At 36.1% G+C, this 20691-nt stretch overlaps 1 protein-coding gene and 1 pseudogene across 7 annotated transcripts in view; both read left to right on the top strand.

The window, feature by feature from the left end:
• The first annotated feature begins 6441 nt into the window (after nt 1-6441).
• LOC117401318 (protein arginine N-methyltransferase 6-like) lies at nt 6442-7666 on the top strand (annotated as a pseudogene).
• An 8532-nt stretch (nt 7667-16198) lies between these two features.
• LOC117400738 (netrin-G1-like) overlaps nt 16199-20691 on the top strand; it is a 98442-nt gene continuing 93949 nt past the window's right edge. For 2 of the 7 annotated variants that reach the window (XM_059031695.1, XM_059031691.1), the window contains exon 1: nt 19394-20328. The gene's annotated coding sequence lies outside the window, so the exon portion shown is untranslated. Of the gene's footprint in view, nt 16346-19393; nt 20329-20691 lie in introns of those variants that run through there. The other 5 variants (XM_034001083.3, XM_034001076.3, XM_059031693.1 and 2 more) reach the window with 4 other exon arrangements.

The raw sequence follows: 20691 nt of genomic DNA, 5'->3' as shown, positions 1-20691 counted from the left end.
TGAGAGGGCTCAGACCTCTACACAGACAACAAACACAGACATTGTGACTACACAGGCACTGCACAAACAGCCTCCAGAATCTCACACAACAGGCAGACAGACACTGGGAGAACATACAGAACAAGGGAGAAAAAACACAATTCAACTATTTACAGTAAGCAACCGAACAGCGATAAGTCCCTTGTGACAACAATTTACATATTGGTGGGTCTTCTGCCAGCTGGGCCAGCGATGGCATGCTGATAGATTAGTCTCTTCTGTAGAAGTTATTTTCCAATAAAAGTTTTCTTTGGGAAGCTATGATGTAAGTATAGTCAAAAAATAAATCCACTTTGGGACTCTTTGACCTACTTAGTTTGTGAGAAGAGGAAAACTTCCAACCAGAACTAGCAAAGTGTTAACATAGTTTTATGGTTCAAATGCTGTTTCTAGAATGTTTAGTGTATCACATAAAGAACAAATTAATCATATAGTTAATCATAACAATGCTTGTTAATACGCTTATAAAACATACCGAATTGAAATAACAGAATTGAAACAAAATACTGTACAAACAAAAATTACCATTATTTTTTGTAGTCTGTTGAAACCAGAAAATATCCTGTATTGTGGTTATTTTGTATATCTCATTTTCTTAGTTACTACAGGTAGATGTGTATACAATACAGTAACTAATAAAACAAACAGCTTTCGTAATGAAGAGCGGAACAGGTTTTTACTTCTAATTAGTTGCTATTGTTTAGTAAAAAAAAATAATCCTCCTGTAACTAAAACCCCATGACCGCCTTGATTGACAGTATGAAGCTACCTATCTTAGTTGTCAAAGACATGTCTCTAATAATATATTTCAAAATGATAGTCTCTTTGTTTGGTCTTCATATTCTGATTTCTATCCTCTTGCTTCCAAAGCCTGCTCCTCTAGAGCTAACTAGCTAGTGCAATTTTTATGGACCACAGGAAATATTGTAAATTCTGGTATAGTTGTGTATTTATTAGTTAACAGATTACTGCAGAGGGTATGTCTGTAACTAGTAATGCACCAGGAAACATGCAATCAACAGAATAGTTTCTATAAACACACGAGGATATAATCCTAATCCTTATATACAGTAATATGGAGTGATACAATGAATGGCCATTTCCTCACAAGGAATATGGATCTTTTCTATTCTCTTTAAAGGCTGTCATTTCCAGGTCAGCGTTGCACTTACAGTGGTAGACTCTTCTCTGGAAAGGTCAGGAATGATGAAAGACAAAGCAGGTGGTCCACACTTTGATGCTATCAACAGAGCCCCAAGATGGAAATCAAACAAAGCATGCATGAGTCTTGTAGGACAGGGTACTGCATTACTGACAAGGGAAACAACACATGCAAGGTATAATGTGTATACAGTGGGAAACATCAAGGCTAGGTCCACAAAAAATAGGGCCTGTACTCCATGCAGCACGTCTCTTATAAGGTAAGACACTATCTGTTTGTCTACTAGAAAATTCTCTAGTTGTACTTTTTATGTTTGAGTGTTTAAGTTCTGGATGAATTCTGGGTAACTGATGCTTAAGTGCAGACCTCATAGACCTTTATTTTGGAAGAAAGGAGTCTGATATTAACATTCCAATATAGCATATTTGATTTAGATTGTACCTGACCTTTGATAAATGATGCTCTCTTAAAAGCAACATCTCTATTATATGATATAATCAAAAGCAATAAGAGAGGACCTTTAGAAAAGTAAAGGGGTGGGGGGGGGTGAACAACAGATGAAAATGAGAAAAGATTATGATAAATATTACTTTATACTTGCAGTTGATGGAAAAAAGCCTTTATTAAAAGTGAAAATATTCTCCAGCAATCATAAAAGTGAATTCCCATTACAGCTGCTACAGCTGAATGATATGCAGTTTACATATAAAATAGCCTTTTTTGAGAGTATTACAGGCTATTCTTATAGATTAGTTCCCACAAGGTGCATGGTACTGTCTATAATCAATGTTAATAGTTGAGAAGTTTGCATTTTAAAGCCTTATATCTACAGTGAAATCTACAGAGGGAGATGACCAATGCTCTTCTAATATAGATTACCTGTGCAACAGAAATGGAGATTTCCTCACTATACTACAGGATTCTATTGAATAGTAGAGGATAGTTTTTGTTGCACCTTGTGACTGGTATGTTACCTCCAAGACTGGAATTCTTTGACAAGATACACTCTGGGCGGTGGGAACCACACTGTAATTTTTTTATTTTATTTTTTACTTTGTTTAGATAATAATTTATGTAATATTTGTACAAGGCTTTGTATCAAAATGAGCAATATTTAGTAGCCCTGACAAAGACTACAGCCAGCACTCGGACATCCGTTACCCAGATACATGTCAGTCGCGTTTTACCGCCCTTGTATTAAGAATCAATCCTCATTATATATTGTGTGTGTATATATATATCTCCATCACATGCGATTTATGACTCCGTGTCACAAAGACGGCCGGAGTGGGTGGCGTCAGACCAGAAGCAGGAAATAAACAGACAGAGACTTGTGGTTTGGTGGAGCTGAGCGAATGCTTTTGCTCAGCATTTAATAAACAGCACAGAAAATAAAAGGTTTGAAACAAAAACACAGGACACGGCACTTGCGCCAAAATAAATAGACAAACAAAACGGACTAGACAGTGCACAGACAGACGAACAAAACACGGTGAGCAGATTTAACTATTCTTACTTTCCACAAATACCTCCGTCTCCAATCCCGTTCTCCACTCACCGAACACCCAACCCTGAGTGAAAGAAACGTGCAACTATATATACTGTTGTGCTGGGACTCAATTACTAATTAATTATTCACTTGAATCCCAGCACGTGAATTAATTCTATGCAATCCCGTGCTCACATATTACATTTAACCAGCACGTGAAGTGATTTGTGCTCTCCTCGTGCCTAAATACAAATCTACACTTTTTAAATACACGTGAAACATAGACCCGTTTATATCCCGTGTACCAATGACTATACACCAACATTAACACACGCACGCAACACATAATATGCACACAGGGGCGGGGCACATTGCCACACTCCGTCACAAGTTTTCTGATACAAAGCCCATCTCTTCAATGTTACAATTTATCTGACTATCCGTCACAGAACGCGATTTTTTTTTTAAATTCTCTCTAATGCCAAATCACTCTGTCTTATATTGTGCAGTTACGCAGCACTTCCTCCAGTTTCACCTGACAAAAATGCAGCCAAAACAAAGCGAACAAGACAAGCTAGGGTAATGTAACAGTTAATCATTAAACAGTTTTAGGTACTGTGATGTATTGTATTCTTTATCTGTGCTCTTTAGTTGCATTTTCATTTGCAAGTGAACTGTGACATTAGGGCCTTATCGAGCACTGTATTCTGCAATTTTGAATACTGACTTGGGATACTGCTTTAATTCTGGAAACTGTTTTTTTTTTTTTTTTTATCTTTTGGTTTTGCTAAATTGCATTGCCTTTTACATTTTACGTAGTTCTGTGGATAACATTTAGATTTCATTTTGCTGTTAGTTCGTTAATGGGAAATTTTACATACCGCTACAATACGTATGAATTTAAAAGTATGTACTGTATTACAGTTAACGTGCAGTCTCTTTAGTTTGGGCAAGTTATATTTTCAGAATCATATCGTTCTGAATTAAAATACTACTTCTGTTAATCAGATATGCGTCACACGCGTTTAACCGTCACTGAAAATGTTGTAGGATCGGATATGTGAGTGCTGACTGTAGTCATAACTTGACAATTTTAAATAAATAATGCCAGATAAGGCTTAAGTCTCTGCGCCTCATTCATTAAAGGGTGGTATGTTTCCCTTTTCCGTGCATGTCAACGCATTCCAATGTGTTCTTTGCCTTGGCCCATCAGGACACTGCAACCCTGCAATCCATGTGTGCTGGAGCTCCAGAATCTCTATGAAAGAAGGCCTGAGCAGGCATCCACCTGTGCTGCTGCTCCTCAGAAGGCACAACTGTGCCACATGCAGCTCTACACAAAAGAACTGGAGATACTGGTCACTGAGCTCGTCAATAACTATGATGCCTTGTTTGGCTCCCTCTCCAGCAAAACCGCTCTGTCCAGCAAGCAGGTCATCTGGGAGGCTATATTGACACGCATTAATGCCCTTGAGGTATGCCAGCACACTGTGGAGATCCTTATAAAGCACTGGACATAGTTTAAACGGAAAACGAAGGAGAAGCTAACAAAAATCATTAACGTCTGCTTCCCATTAGTGGTAATTTTATCATGTAGTAAAGGCAGTGGCAAATTTACCACCCCTTAGTGAATCAATGTAATGAATGAGAAGCAGCAAAAAATACTATGTTATTTAACAAGAGTTCAATCCCATTTAATGCATGGTATCAGGAATAGCGAATATGATGGAAGAAGTACCATGTGGTAAACATGCTACCATCCTTTAGTGAATATGGCCCTCTTTGTCTTATTTAACTTTTATGTTTTTTTGGGCTAGTTAAATATTTATAGAAACCGTACACAATTCACATTCCAAAATAGTAGCACTACAGAGAGAAAGGGGAATGAGTGATTGATCCATTATATAATCAGTTTATTACGTGCTCACAGAAGGAGTCACCACAGTATCTGTGTTAAAGGCCTGGTAAGAAATGTCAAGTTTCATTGTCCATCAGGTTCAAAACTATTCTTTTATCAGCCAATAGTATTATTATGTTTTTTATTCATCAGCAAAGAACCACATGCACATTTCTTGTTCCCTGCTAATCTATTGCATCCAGCTAGCTTGAATGCCCACTGTGGAAATTTCAAAGATGAACTGTATTACAGTGGGATATGGAATTGGTTGTTTCCTTTCAAAAGAAGGAGATAAAACACCATAACTGCAGAGATGCTTTCATGTACTTTGCTGCTGATTAAGAATGGCCACCTGCAGGCAAACGTTGCAGGGGTACCCTCATCAATAGGTGCTGTTCACAGCTAACTTCTTAAGCCTATCCTAGCAGGTTTGACTATGAAGATCTAACTTTGCCCACACTTACTACTATACAGCAAGAATGTTGAGGGTTTTGTTGGTTTGTTTGTTTGTTTGTTTGTTTTTTCCTTTACAGATTCTTACAATTGACTTTTTACAGGAGGCAGCGCTATTTGTTTCAGTATTAAAATGTCGAGCTTTGGTGTGACTGGAGCTGACAAGGAATAAGAGCAATACGACAGAAATGTAATTTGAACTCAACCGTTTTCCAGGTTAATGCAGCAGAGTCCCTAAAAGGAAGTGTTGTCTCTCAAAATATACAGGAAGGCTATATAGTAAATCCAATCCAATCCTAGCCCACAGTTTGAAAGAGCTCTTATCTTATGTTCCTATCTATTGATCCAAGGTTCAATAAGAACCTCTATTGACAAACATTGGGTATCATTTAGAGCTTTGAAGCACTCAAGTGTGATTTGTAAAGTCGTTAAGCTGTGCATGTTATATAAACAACATAATCCCCTTCTCCCTTACTTGTCAATTAACCTAAACCCTTACTCCACCATGCAGAATCATTGCTGCTCCTATTGGTATATTTCAGCTATAAATGTCAATTATTGTGCTATTGTGGTTCTGGTTTTGGAAGGTGAACATGTACCATGACAGCAAAAGCTAATTTCCCTTAGGCCCTATGGCAGATGGCACATATATTGCATTACAATTTAAATTTGGAAATATTTTTGGTTTATTGAATCTCCGTACATCTTGTGTGCATGGACCTTACACCAAAAAATCAATTATTAAATTATACTGACCTAAAAAAAAACAACATTATTTGTTATAACATATGGAATGCTGCATACAACAATTGCTGAAGCAAAAGACAAACATTTGGTAATTATTATGGAACAAGCTTCTTCCCAATACAATTATGTTGCAGCTCTCATTGGGACTTGTGCGCAGAGATAACTAATCAGAATCTGCATCTCAATTTGGTGCTGTATGTCGTATTTGACAGGAACAGCTGGAAGGTGTTTGCCTGTTTACCGGAAAACAACACAGGCTAAAGTTAAAATAAATCATATATATATATATATATATATATATATATATATATATATATATATATATATATATATATTAATGAATCAAATCAAGGAAGAAATATCTGACACGTAGCATGCAGGAGAGACTGGATAACACTGATGCAATGTTGTACTTTCGTGAAAACTCAATGGTGCGTAATTTAATCTGAAATATAACTACTTCTCGCGATAATAATAATAATAATAATAATAATTTACCATGCAACTTTTTGCGTCGCTTTTAATGTATTGTCATATTATGTCCTGAGAGCTGCAGTTCATACAGTCGTGAAGAATTACTTTTTTGCAAGAATCAAGCTTAAGTAGGAACTACAACTCCCAGCGTTCCAAGTTACAGTTGCTGGAGCAGGCGGAGGAGACGTAAAGTGGACTGAACTAGTACAGTACAGTATTGTGCTTTTTTCATACACAGAAATGTCCTTATATAGTAAGAAGAGAACGTTGGACAGAAGTGCACAGGATAACGTGTATTTAGAAAGTTATTCTTCTGTTACTATACACAAAGAGATGATTGCAGATAAGGTCCGCAACAGTTCTTACAGGTTGGGCATTTTAAAGAACTGAGACAATCAAGAGTAAAGACAAGTTGTGTTGGATGTGGGTGCAGGAACGTGTGTACCGAGTGTTTTTTGCGTACATGCAGGGCTAAAAAAGTATATGCAGTTGAAGCGAGTGCTATAGCGGAGCAAGCAAAGGAAATTGTGGTTAAATAAGATGGAAGATAAAATCACCATCATAAAAGGTACGCTGGAGAAAGCAAAGCTGTCAGAAAACGTGGATGTGATTGTCAGCGAGTGGTATGCGTTGCACGAATCCATGCTGAATTCTGTACTTTTTGCTCGAGATAAATGGCTAAAGCCAGGTGGCTTAATGTTGCCCTCCATGGCTGAACTTTATATTGCCGCTATAAATGATCCCTTGGTCGAAGATCGCTTGAATTTCTGGAGCACGGTGAAAGACCAATATGGTGTGGATATGATGTGCATGTATGACTTTGCGAGGAAGTGCATCATGATAACTAGTGAGATCGCTGTGAACTCCGTCACAATGTACAGTGTGCTCTCCCACCCTGCCAGATTTGCCGAGCTGGATTTGCATACAGTAACCACAGAACAACTTGAAAGCGTGAAGGGCAGTTTCAACTGTGAGTGCTTTGGTTCCTCTTCTGTTAATAATGCTTTATGCATTTGGTTTTCGGTGACTTTCCCAGATGAAGACAGACCGTTAGTCCTGTGCACACCCCCATTTAAACAGGAAACCCACTGGAAACAATCCATTCTGTATCTGGATGAAGCAGTTGAAGTTACACAGGACACCAAGGTCGCAAGAGAAATCACCTTGTCTCCCTCGGTGAAAAACCCAAGGCATTTATTTATGCGTCCACTTGGACTATTCGGTAGGAGAGCATACAAATAAATCAAAGACATTCTTAATGGGAGAGGGGTTCCCAGACCCCGAGTAAAAAAGAAAAAAAGACAAATCTAAAAAATGATTTGGTTTTGTGTTTTTCTGACCAGCGTGCTCAAGTTTGTATAACTATGTTATAGTATATATATATGTAATTGTTTTGGGAGGTATGTGTAACAAAGTGTTGTGCAAAAGTAAACTTCATTCAAATAATTAATCATAATAAATCGGTGTCTTGCTGTGTGCCACAGAACTCACTGCAATGGAATTAGCACATTATATGAATAGGTCTTACACTTTTAGATGGATACTTTATATCAAAATTTTACTAATATTTAACATCGTACTTAATATCGTATTATGTGTGATCTGTATGGATCTCTATTGTTGCTTTGATATTTATTTGCCATGCTTTACTACGTATTCAAGAAACAAAATGCTTCTGAATAGACAAATCAAGGCTGATTCCAGAGAGGTGGGGAATAATATTAGCGTTCTGTTGTGCAGCGAAGCACTTTGCACTGAAGCCACTGCAACACTGATATGCTTCCTCCACGATTAGCCCTAAGCAGTATTTTCAGAAATAATCTCCTGGAGTAGTTTATAGGCATGGCAAATAATGATCAAAGCAAAAATATCAACATATATTGTATTTTTATTTTCTTGAATGAATCAGAAATACAGGTAAAGAAGCACTGGGCACATGTGCAGCTTTAAGGAAAGACAGGGATAACACTGAGTATGACTAAAGCTAAAGTAATGACTAAAGCTAAGGTTTACAATTTTAGAAAAGCAAACTATGAAGGTATGAAACAGAGACTAACAGATGTAGATTGGAGTAAAATAGAGAAAACATCCACAGAAAAAGGATGGCTGCTTTTTAAAAATGTAGTACTAGATGCGCAAAACAATTACATCCCAAAAGTAGACAAATCTAAATCTAAAACAAAATGGCCAAAATAGTTTAATAGATCAATTAAAAAAAATATTTAGCAAAAAAAGGCACTTTACAGAGCGTTTAAAAGGGACCAAAAACAAAGTACACAGAAAGAGTACTTGGAACTGCAAACACAAGTCAAAAAGGAAGTTAGAAAGGCCAAGAGAGAGATAGAAATCAATATTGCTAAGGGGGCTCAAACCAATTCCAAAATGTTTTTCCAATATTATAACAGCAAGAGAACATTCAAAGAGGAGGTTAAATGTCTAAGAGACACAAATGGCAAAATCATAGATGAAGAAAAAAAAATAGCAAATATATTAAATGATTACTTTTCACAGGTTTTTACAAAGGAGGACACAAACAACATGCCCCACATGTCGACCTGTTCCTATCCAATTTTAAATAACTTTAGCATAACAGAGGCAGAAGTGTTAAAGGGACTAGGAGCTCTTAAAATAAACAAATCCCCTGGGCCAGATGAGATCCTCCCAATAGTACTCAAATAAATGAAAGAAGTTATTTACAAACCGCTAACCAAGATCATGCAACAGTCTTTTGACACAGGGGTTGTACCGACAGACTGGGAAATAGCAAACGTAATACCGATTCACAAAAAGGGAGACAAAACCGAACCAAGTAACTACAGACCAATAAGCCTGACTTCTATTATATGTAAACTTATGGAAACTATAATAAGATCCAAAATGGAAAATTACCTATATGGTAACAATATCCTGGGAGCCAGTCAGCATGGTTTTAAGAAAGGGAGATCGTGTCTAACTAACCTACTAGACTTTTTTGAGGATGCAACAATGAAAATGGATAATTGCAAAGCATACGACATGGTTTATTTAGATTTCCAGAAAGCTTTTGACAAAGTCCTGCATAAAAGATTAATTCTCAAACTGAACGCAGTAGGGATTCAAGGAAATGCATGCACATGGATTAGGGAGTGGTTAACATGTAGAAAACAGAAAGTACTGATTAGGGGAGAAACCTCAAAATGGAGCGAGGTAACCAGTGGTGTACCACAGGGATCAGTATTAGGTCCTCTGCTATTCCTAATCTATATTAATGATTTAGATTCTGGTATAGTAAGCAAACTTTTTAAATTTGCAGATGACACAAAAATAGGAGGAGTGGCAAACACTGTTGCAGCAGCAAAGGTCATTCAAAATGATCTAGACAGCATTCAGAACTGGGCAGACACATGGCAAATGAAATTTAATAGAGAAAAATGTAAAGTATTGCATTCAGGCAATAAAAATGTGCATTATAAATATCATATGGGAGATAATGAAATTGAAGAAGGGAACTATGAAAAAGACCTAGGAGTTTATGTTGACTCAGAAATGTCTTCATCTAGACAATGTGGGGAAGCTATACAAAAAGGCCAACAAGATGCTCGGATATATTGTGAGAAGTGTTGAATTTAAATCAAGGGAAGTAATGTTAAAACTTTACAATGCATTAGTAAGACCTCACCTAGAATATTGTGTTCAGTTCTGGTCACCTTGTTACAAAAAGGATATTGCTGCTCTAGAAAGAGTGCAAAAAAGAGCAACCAGAATTATCCCAGGCTTAAAAGGCATGTCGTATGCAGACAGGCTAAAAGAATTGAATCTATTCAGTCTTGAACAAAGAAGACTACGCGGCGATCTGATTCAAACATTCAAAATCCTAAATGGGGACTTCTTTGACCTGAAAAAAGAAACAAGGACCAGGGGTCACAAATGGAAATTAGATAAAGGGGCATTCAGAACAGAAAATCGGAGGCACTTTTTTACACAGAGAATTGTGAGGTTCTGGAACCAACTCCCCAGTAATGTTGTTGAAGCTGACACCCTGGGATCCTTCATGAAGCTGCTAACAACCAAACGAGCAAGATGGGCTCAATGGCCTCCTCTCGTTTGTAAACTTTCTTATGTTCTTATGTTCTTATGATAACCTTATCTCCCTCGGAGAAAAACCCAATGCAATAAGTCCACTTTGACTGTACAGTAACGGAGCACCCCTACAATTAGAATGTATGGTTTCTATTGACATTTTAAGACATTTTCTTACCTTCAGTTTAGAATATTTTTGTTGCTACCACACACAATATTTTGGAGTTTCAGTTTAGTGTTGTGGTTCCTGAGCAGGGTGCTGGAGTGTTGAAGTAAGCAATACAATTCAGATTTTGACTATTTAACTCAACAACATTCAAGACAGTGGTGAAAAACTTACTTGGTATACCTTAAAATAGTTATAAAGATTGTACCATTTGTAAGATGTCGGCATTCACCTTCAAACAATGTTTGTTTTACTGTAACCAAGTAATACATGCGGATAGGAGACCACATTAGTTGATTCAGTGTTTAATGCTGAACCAAATCATTTGGGAGTGAAAATGGTATCTCATGCTAAGCAGACAGGTGGCAGGATGGGAGATTAAAAACTTAGGCAGCAGGAGGCAGGAAATGAGAACTATACTGTGATCAGAGCTAAAGAAACTGAAAATCTCTAACAGAAACAGTAGCTTAGTGCTTGTGGAGGGGATGGGGGAGAGGTTACTATTGCACTGTAAAATGAACTTTTAATTGCAAGCATTTATTTGTTCAATGTTACAATGGGATATGTGACCTTGATAATACTAAAGTATTATGGATTTTAGGTCACTTTCCAAATAAAAACTTTTTAGAATAGCTTTTCATCTGTTTAATTCTACTTTGTTTTCTAAACAAAATGTGTAGTTTTTGTATTATTATTATTATTATTATTATTATTATTATTATTATTATTATTATTACTATATTTCACAATACTGATTGGTTTAATTTTGCTTTTACAGCTGTGGCAGGTGATACACCTTAAATTTAAGTAGAGTAACTAGTAATTTATTTGACTAGTGTTTCGACTAGAAGTCTTTGTCTTTCACCTTTAAAAGACAATTATGAAGACTTTTAGTCAAAACGCTTGTCAGCAAGAATTTTTACAAGTTTCTTTTAATACTCTTTTAGTATAAGGTAGCTGGAGCAGGGCTGTTTTCCAAGATTATAAATTGAAATGGCTTTGGTAATTATTAAAAGTGACTTTTAAAACGAGTGCCTAGTATTCTCCCTTAAAAGGTAATTGTTTTTACAACAGAAAGCATGCAGTTTTCATCCAAGCTTTTGTGCCCTGAAATATGATGCACAGCATTCCTTTACTTAAAAAGTAATAACTGCATTGCAACACCTAAAGCAAATTCCCTGCCACCCATTAGCACACATTTCAATTGTAAACCAATTGTCATTCAGAGTCTGTATTTAATCCTTTTTAAAAGCGTGGAAATAACATGAGAACCCTGAAATGGGTTTATTTGCCTGGCATTGCATAGCAATTCCTGAAAAATCAATGCTGTCATGAATCTGTCAACATGTGTAAGACTCTTTACATAGCGAACACAACTTGCTTGGTAAAAAAAAAAAAAAAACCTCTGGATTTCACATAAACTACAACCTGCAAATATGAAAAAGTTACATTTTTGTGATGATGCACTGTACCTGTTTAATATGTAGGACATGCAGTCCAAAAATAAAAAAGGTACTAATATTTAATCCAACACTGAACAATTAAAATGAGTTTGCTGTAGAAAAGTCTGAAGTTAAATTACATGTGGAATTGCAGTTCATCTATTGGATGCTTTGTGAAAATGTCTTTCTATACAAAGGAAATTAATATCAAGTGAGACTGAACTTACTAGGCATGCGTGAGCTGTAAGTCCATTTGAGCAGATGTTTCTCATTCTACCGATAGGTTGCAAAGCTTCTTATCCATGTCGCAGTGTGCAGAAGTGTAGTTAAAGGATCTCAAAAGTGCATTAACACTGATGGGATAGAAATACAAAATTTGAAAGTAAGGATTGCAGACTTATTTAACCTTGTATACTACAATATGGCATTTTTGAAGGGATATACATGTTTGCTAACATGCGCTTCTTTCAAGGGAAGGTCACAAGTACACAAATTGAGGTAAGATTTATGGAATTATTAAATTAGCTAACCCCTATAACAATGCAGGTTGCTTTAAAGGTGTACCACACAGCCTAAATCAACATGTTACAGCTCCTTGTACTACACATAAAACTACACATAGGGCAGCAGTGTGGAGTAGTGGTTAGGGCTCTTGACCGGAGGGTCGTGGGTTCAATCCCAGGTGGGGGACACTGCTGCTGTACCCTTGAGCAAGGCACTTTACCTATATTGCTCTAGTAAAACCCAACTGTATAAATGGGTAATTGTTTGTGAAAATAATGTGATATCTTGTAATAATTGTAAGTCACCCTGGATAAGGGCATCTGCTAAGAAATAAATAATAATAATAATAATAATAATAATAATAATAATAATAATAATAATAATAATAAAACAAATTTACGGGTTTAATATTATTACCACTTCCAACCATGTGCTAAAAATAGTTCTACATCCTTTCTGTTCCTACGGAAACACCCGACAGTTCTTTTTTTTATTTTTTTTTTATTGGTGATGTTAAATAACCAGAAGCCTGGTCATTTGCAGCCAACAGAATTACTGTAACTGGATGTAACTGTTAACACTGAGTTCAGCAGATGGAAAGACATATTGACAAATTGTTATTACAAGTCCTTGATTTTGACACCCCTTTGCACAAGCTGTCAGTGATCCTTTTTAAGCACAAACACAAGTCATAATGTTTTGAAACAAAGAAGTTGATTGGCCAATACCAAAAGCAATTTAATTGTGTGTGTGTGTGTGTGTGTGTGTTTAGACAGATGTTTTTGTAATCACATAGACTGATAAATACAGACAGATAGAAAGACTAAAAGATAAACAACAAGGCTTCATCCTTGAATGTAGAATGTCTAGATATTACAGTTTGATGTTTAAAGGACATAGAATTCCCAATTGAGAGACAGGAGTCAGTAAAATCTGTAAAGTGTAAAGTCATGCATGGACTCAGAACTATTGAACCCTGTTGTAGGAATTGTGTCATAGTTGTGTGTATATATATACAGGTAGTGGACAAAAAATTGAAACACCTGGATAAATGAGGGACACCAAGTATATTGAAAGCAAGGGCTTCCGCACAGGTGTGGCTCGTGCCTTAATTAAGCAAATAACATCCCAGCATGCTTAGGGTCATGTATTAAAATGCTGGACAGGCCTGGTTGCCTATAATTATAGCTAGCATGGCTGTCAGAGGAGACCTCAGTGACTTTTAAAGAGGTGTGATTGTTGGGGCGCCTTTGGCAGGAGCTTCAGTGACCAAGACAGCTCAACTTGCTGATGTTTCACGAGCAAAGGTGTCTAAGGTGATGTCGGCATGGAACACCGAGGGAAAGACATCATCAGAAAAGGGCAACAGTGGGCGGAAGCGCATACTCCAGGATCGTGATATCTGTGCATTATTTCAAAGTGCAAGGCAAAACAGGCGAGCAACTGCAGATCAATTGACTGCAAATTTCAACTTGGGGAGCGAGCAGCCAGTTTCATCAAAAACCGTCCGCCGAGAATTCCACAGAGCTGGATACCATAGTGGCCCAACACCCTAATAAGAGACTTTACATGGGTGTTTCCATTTTTTTGTCCACTACCTATATATATATATATATATATATATATATATATATATATATATATATATATATATATATATATATTCAAACAAATTATTATTTTAAAATGATATTTTCTACAGCAAACAAACTGAGAAGCTGGGTGTGGTATTTGAGCTCAGGAATGCCAAGGTGGCCTCTGCATGGGGAGAGTGAACGTCACTGATAAGAGGTACACAATAATGTCTCTTTGCTTGTTTAACTGCGTTAGCAGGCAGAACACACGCGGAACATAGAAGAAGGAGGGGTCATAAATAACATCACAACAAGGGTGTGTGTTGAAGTTATAAAACTGCATTGACTGTATTACCCTGGGCGCAGTCGATCTTTCTGTAGCCCATTTAACAGTATTATTTCTAAGCTATACAAATAAACATATATTTGACTTGCATAATATATAATAAATAAATAATAATAATAATATTGTTTATCAGTTTTTCTTTTTCCCCTACACTGTCATAAATGCACAACAATTAAGGATATTTGATAGACATGCATGATAATGTGACATTAAAAGAAACAACAGTTCAATGTGTTGCACGTTTCAGATATACACCAAAACAAACTTAAAAGGCATACTTTGCAGCTTATATGATTTCTCAATATTTATTACCTGTTTAATACCGTATTATGTGTGTACACTTATGCTAGAGTCTTGCATCTGGTCAGATATGTGGATTTTGTGGACGATGTACCACAAAATGGGTACATCGTCTCTGCGAAAACACAGGTGTAGCTCCCTTTCAACTGGTGGCACGAAAGGAATAGACAGGTATTTTATAGTAAAGTAATTAGAGATAGTTAATATGTTTCAATGTTAAAATATAGCCAGACCACTAGACAGAGCTACCACGCTGTATGGCATATTGTATAAACTCAATCAGTGGAGAATGGTAGAGATATCTATGTGTGAATGTGAGACTGTGAGGACAAACACTTGCAGGTTCGGTTCGGGTTGCAAGTATTATTAAAGCGGTCGGGTCGCTCGCAAGAAGACGGCGTTGCAGCGTGTTGCGTGTTGCGGGTTCGGGTCGGGTCCTGTAGTAGTGGGTCCTGGTCGGAATCAGGAAGTAGAACTCGGACACGCACAGGACTTTGTCTTGTGCTACTATTTACCAAAGATTTGATATTTCAATCACCTCTGAAAGTGGAATTCCAGAAGAGATGGTCTGTAAGTGACCACAAGTGAGGGTATGAGTGTGCAACTGTGATATAACCTCTATTTGCAACGGTGTAAATTCTGTAAATGTAAAATATCTACAAAATCACAGCTCCAGAAGAGGTAGAACTTTTAGAAGTGCATGAAAAATGATGTTTTGGGGGGGTAATTCGGTTGCAATGGTGTATAAAATTAAATGGCAAACGTTTGACTAAGCCAGCCTTAGTTTGTATACGTTTCTTTTAGTATTACTGCATATATACAACTGGGGTTTTTATAGTTATGGATGATACGATGAAGTTGCTGTGGAGAACGAGAACTGTGAGAGTCATATAATCAGACAGGGCACTGTCCAAATGCTGAAATACCAACGGCTGCAGGACCATTTTTATTGTAGTGCACTGCAACGAAAATCATACCTTTCCAAGCAATCTTTTTCTAACCTTGTACGTGTGGAGAGAAAATATTTGATTTTCATACTTTTTACATTGTAAGACCTTGTAAGACCTTGAATTACAAACTTTAAAAAGATCATTCTTGTGTCATGTTTTTCGTACATTTTCTGAGGCTCTAGAAGGATACTTGTCCTTGTATAAGTGTTACACAAAAAGGATATGGGGGTGACACAATTTGTTGTTTAAGCATGCATTTAATGATCGATACATTATATTCCATCAAGGGTTTATAATGAGCTTCAGCTGGCAGTTATTTGCAAGAGAGGGAACAAATTCCCTGCAAATGTGAGAAGCGCAAGTCATGACCATTCATTACAGCATTCCAGTTATATATATATATATATATATATATATATATATATATATATATATATATATATATATATATATATATATATATATAGCAGCCTTTCAGGGCGAGTATTTAAACGAAACTAAAGTGCTAGCCCTGTGCCATTATGTCATTTGATTTGTTTCTCGTGCTGTTTCATTCAAAGAAGTGTCGTTTGTGGCTTCGATTACTCCAGTCTGAGGGAGCTGTGGAGGGATGTAGTCATACCAAAGATCTGTCTCGTGAAAGGGCGGTCACAAACTGCAAAGATTTCAATCAGGAACTGTTAAATATACGGGATAAACAGAATCCTTCTGGAAAGTGTAGTTGGATTAGACTTTCAAAAAAGGTGAGTTGGAGAGCATAATTCACGAATGCCTCCTATGCAGGTGCTGGATAAATAGGGGTAACTCAATAGTTTAATTTTGTTAATGCACTGTGAAGTGAAGACACGGGTATGATTTATAGCCACTATGCACTCATTTAAGTTATAGTGTTTATACCACTTGTTACCATGTTCGTAATGCAATTACTTTGTGTTGCAAGTCGCAACGTATTTGTATTTGTTGAACAGTATTAGACCAATAATGTTGCTATGAAAACCTAGTGACATTGTATTTGCTTTTAAATGTGATGGACACTTGGGAATGCCTTGTTTAGTGCTTGCTGCTGCATGTGGCTGCATCCAGATTTAAGCAATGTGCTCGCCATCAACTGGTCTAGCTGCCCATTAAAGCGCTGACTGAATGGACCACTTTTACAGAATTTATGTTTTGCAGTCTTCTCTTGTGGTGAGGATTCTTCAAGTGTTAAGTTGTACTACACTGAATTGTTTGATTGGATTTTTTTTTTACTGCAGCCCTACATGACTATTCACATTTCACTGGAGTAGCATGTTACTTCAAGGTGAACTATAGGGTAAAATATGCAAGGAATCATTACAGCATTTTCATTTTGGACTGATAGTCAGTCTACATTGTAACTTTTGCATTGAAATTAACACCCCCAATCGAAAACTTGAAAATACATTTTAAAACTTCATTGGCATGTTTTAAACTAGTTAATAATGTTCTGTGGCTGCAACTCGAGGTTTTAAAAAAAAAAAAACAACCTCCGAATTGCTAATGTTTATAAACATGCACCTTATGTTTCTAGATACAACAACTGTGCTTTTCTTTAATACATGTAACTACGGTATCTAAAGTCAGATTCCAATAGTCTTGTTAGGTGCTAAAGTGAATAATAAATGTAATTATCTAAATTACATATGTATAATAAGTTAAAAGCACTCATTCCAAACTTAGTGTGTAATTAAAATAATTATATGTCTCTGAGGATACATGCGTATACAGTTGGGGGCCTATGTTAATTCGTTATTTAGAAACTGATTTTTTTTTTTTCGTTTAAGACTAGTATGAAACTTACAGAATGAAATGTGATGGGCGTCTTGCACAGGACAATGAGCAACTGCTGCAGATTAACCGTCTAGATAACTCAATGGATGGTGCTGCCCTTTACTGGATTTTTATGGTATGTCATGCATAACTGCTAAGCACACAAGCAAAACTATAAGGCAAAACGTAAAATAAAGTAAATGTTTAATTGTATAATTCCATGCTCCGCTGAGATGACCCTCTCGTGTAGTAGGGAATCCACCTCTGCTTCAGTCATATTTTTCAGGTGTAATCCCAGAATCCCGGCTAGGTAGCCTACAAGTTGATCAAATCAACCCCCCTCAGTCAAGTAGACAAATATTATGACTCGTGCCTCCCAGCTGCGGTCCCCAATTGAACCGTGTCCCCAAAAGAGCTACGCCGCACCACTGTATGTATTCATAAGTAAACGTTTACTGAACATCTCTGCGAACCAGTCAGACAGAATATTACTCATCTGTTTCATTCTGAGAAATTGTGTATTTTTCAGAATGTATATATTTTTTAAATGTACATTTTTACTTATTATGAAATGTCTCAATAAAAGTGGCCTCTTCTTTGGCTCTTATCCAGTGACGCTTGCATCAGCTCGGTCTTGCAGTTCGGTTTTCTTTTTTAATAAACTGCGCAATACAGTACTTAAGTTTTTTTGTTTTTTTTAACAAAACAGAAACTATAGCCTATAGTACTTGAATGCTAATCGTGGTTTTCTGTTGCCTGGAGCACGCTGTGTTTGTAATACGTGACAACCTGGATGGAAACAAATAATAAAGAGAATAACAAAGTCCTTATGTACTCGCGTAATGTAATGTTGTTTATAGTCTTATTGTTTGAGTACTGATCTTGCATGGGCGAAGGGTTTATTAATAGACCACACATTTAATGGATGACAACCGATTTTCTAAGTACCTTGATGATTCATATTTAGGAAAGAGGAATATAACTAAGGTTTTATTTTACCAAAATGGTTATATATATATATATATATATATATATATATATATATATATATATATATATATATATATATATATATATATAATATATATATATATATATATATATATATATATATATATATATAACCATTTTGAATTGATAATTATAGTTTTATCAAAAAATATTGAAATGATTGGAAGACATACAGTGAAACATCCAATGCAATTACAAGAAAAATAATCATAATTTAATAAACCATCTAGGCTATTGACTTTTGACGCCACATTACACATTGATATTATAATCAATATTGTTAAAAAAACCTGTTAACTGTTCAATAAATAAATAAATAAATAAATAAATAAAAATACTGGAAAACACCAGGCATACACCTGGAACAACACCGTCATTACATTTTAAACACATATATCCTTTCCATTTTAAGATATAGTTGCTAATATATATATATATATATATATATATATATATATATATATATATATATATATATATATATATATATATATATATATATAAACTAACACCGCGGTGTTCTAAGAAATGAAAAAAAAAATCTTATCATACGTATAATTGTAAAAAATGAAATAGAGGATTTTAAAGTGATAAATATACTGTAAAGAATTTCCTTTAAGACTTAGGTATTTGTCCTTCGTATATTTCTATTGTACAGTATATTCTCAAAATCCAAATGTTTTATACTTTTATTTCCAACAAAATACGTTTGTATTGTTACTCATGTTTGCGGTGAGTTTTTTTTTTTTTTTAACAATAAAAAACGGATTCCTTAAGTGTAACGGATTTTACCTTCACCTCGAAATTACCAAGAACAGCAATAAAAGCTTCTGGATATAGCACAGAAAGATTTCAGTGTCAGGCGGCAAGGATTTCAGGTAGTGAAACAGTCAGGAGTCTAGTCAAGCATTCGAACAGTGGGGACAGTGCTATCTTTAGGACCCAGCAGAACGATGCCGTCTGGATGCAGGAGAAGACTTGCAATCCCTATATTAGGTCGCATTTGAAGAAGATTGCTTATCTCTGAAACATCTCTCCCAGCAGTTAGATGGTGGCTGCGGGAGGATTCATTTCCTTAATTATTGCCTGTCCTTTAAGTTCCAATCCTATTTAAATGCAGACTTGTGTAAGCAGAAAGGATGCACAAGAGAATTCAAACCCAGAAGAATCTGTGTATATTTCATCAAATGGACTCTCCAAGTGTCTAATCTTTCAAACCATCTCTTCAATGAGCAGTGACATTTCTGCACTGGTAGGAATCTGTGGATGAAGCTTGCACACAATGTTGTAGAAGATATCCTCGGCGCCAGAGCTAATTGAAGTGATTTATGTCCCCTTTGAGCGCCTGCTGCGTGTTCATATAAAAGAAAATGAAATTTGTAAGTACGCGAGTTGCATTTGTTGGAGTTGCTTTTGGGTCTGGAGAGTGAAACGAGGTAAACTGTCTTCCAAAAGCACGTCTAAAAGTGTATCAGAAAACGTTTTGAGGGAAAAACGGTTCAATATTGTGACGGGATCTTGATCATCATAAGGGAATACTGTGAGTTGCCTTGCACAGTCTGTTTAATTGTGCTGGCCCAACAGTCCAGGACAGTGATCATTCTTATTTTGAAGTGCCAAGAGTTACCACTTAGATCCTATACAACAATCTAAGGCAAAGTGGCACTACATTTCAAGGGTGATTGACTTGCGTTAAGAAACCTCGAATCCCGTTCATTTAGTCAGCTCATTAACTCCTGCATCATCAACTTTTTTTTTTTTTCCTCAGGCGCTTTTTATGTGTGCTCATCAAATTTAGATTTACCACACGTATTTTAAAAAGGACCCATTGAACTTGTTGAACATTGATGAAGGTTGGAGCCCAGAGGATCACAAAATCTGTCTGAACGCCGTTGAGTGTTTCCAAACGTATGATTTCTCCACACTAGTAAGTATTTTTGTTTTTATTTCAATAAAGTTTATTTCAACGTCTTTATTATGGATCCTGTTATATTTTGCCATGACCTAAACTCAGTACTCCATGCTATTTAATTTACTATTTTACTTCAATTCAGTCACACACTGTTATTACGTTAACCAACTAAGACCATGTTTGACGTATGCTTTATTAATATTACTTTTTAATATGTGATGTACTTTCAAATTGGATTTTAACAATTTTGTGAGCACGAGCTGTGGTTCTGTTCCTGGCCCAACTGCTTGCCTGCACTGATAAATATGTTATTTGCAGCGTTATAGTTCAAACACAGTATTATTTATGTGCCCTTTAGATGTTTAAGTGTTTAAAGTA

This window comes from Acipenser ruthenus, chromosome 10, assembly GCF_902713425.1.
Source record: "Acipenser ruthenus chromosome 10, fAciRut3.2 maternal haplotype, whole genome shotgun sequence".
In the NCBI taxonomy this organism is placed as follows: Eukaryota; Metazoa; Chordata; class Actinopteri; order Acipenseriformes; family Acipenseridae; genus Acipenser; species Acipenser ruthenus.
Note: the sequence above shows the minus strand (reverse complement) of the source record. Positions and strands in the feature narration are given on the sequence as shown.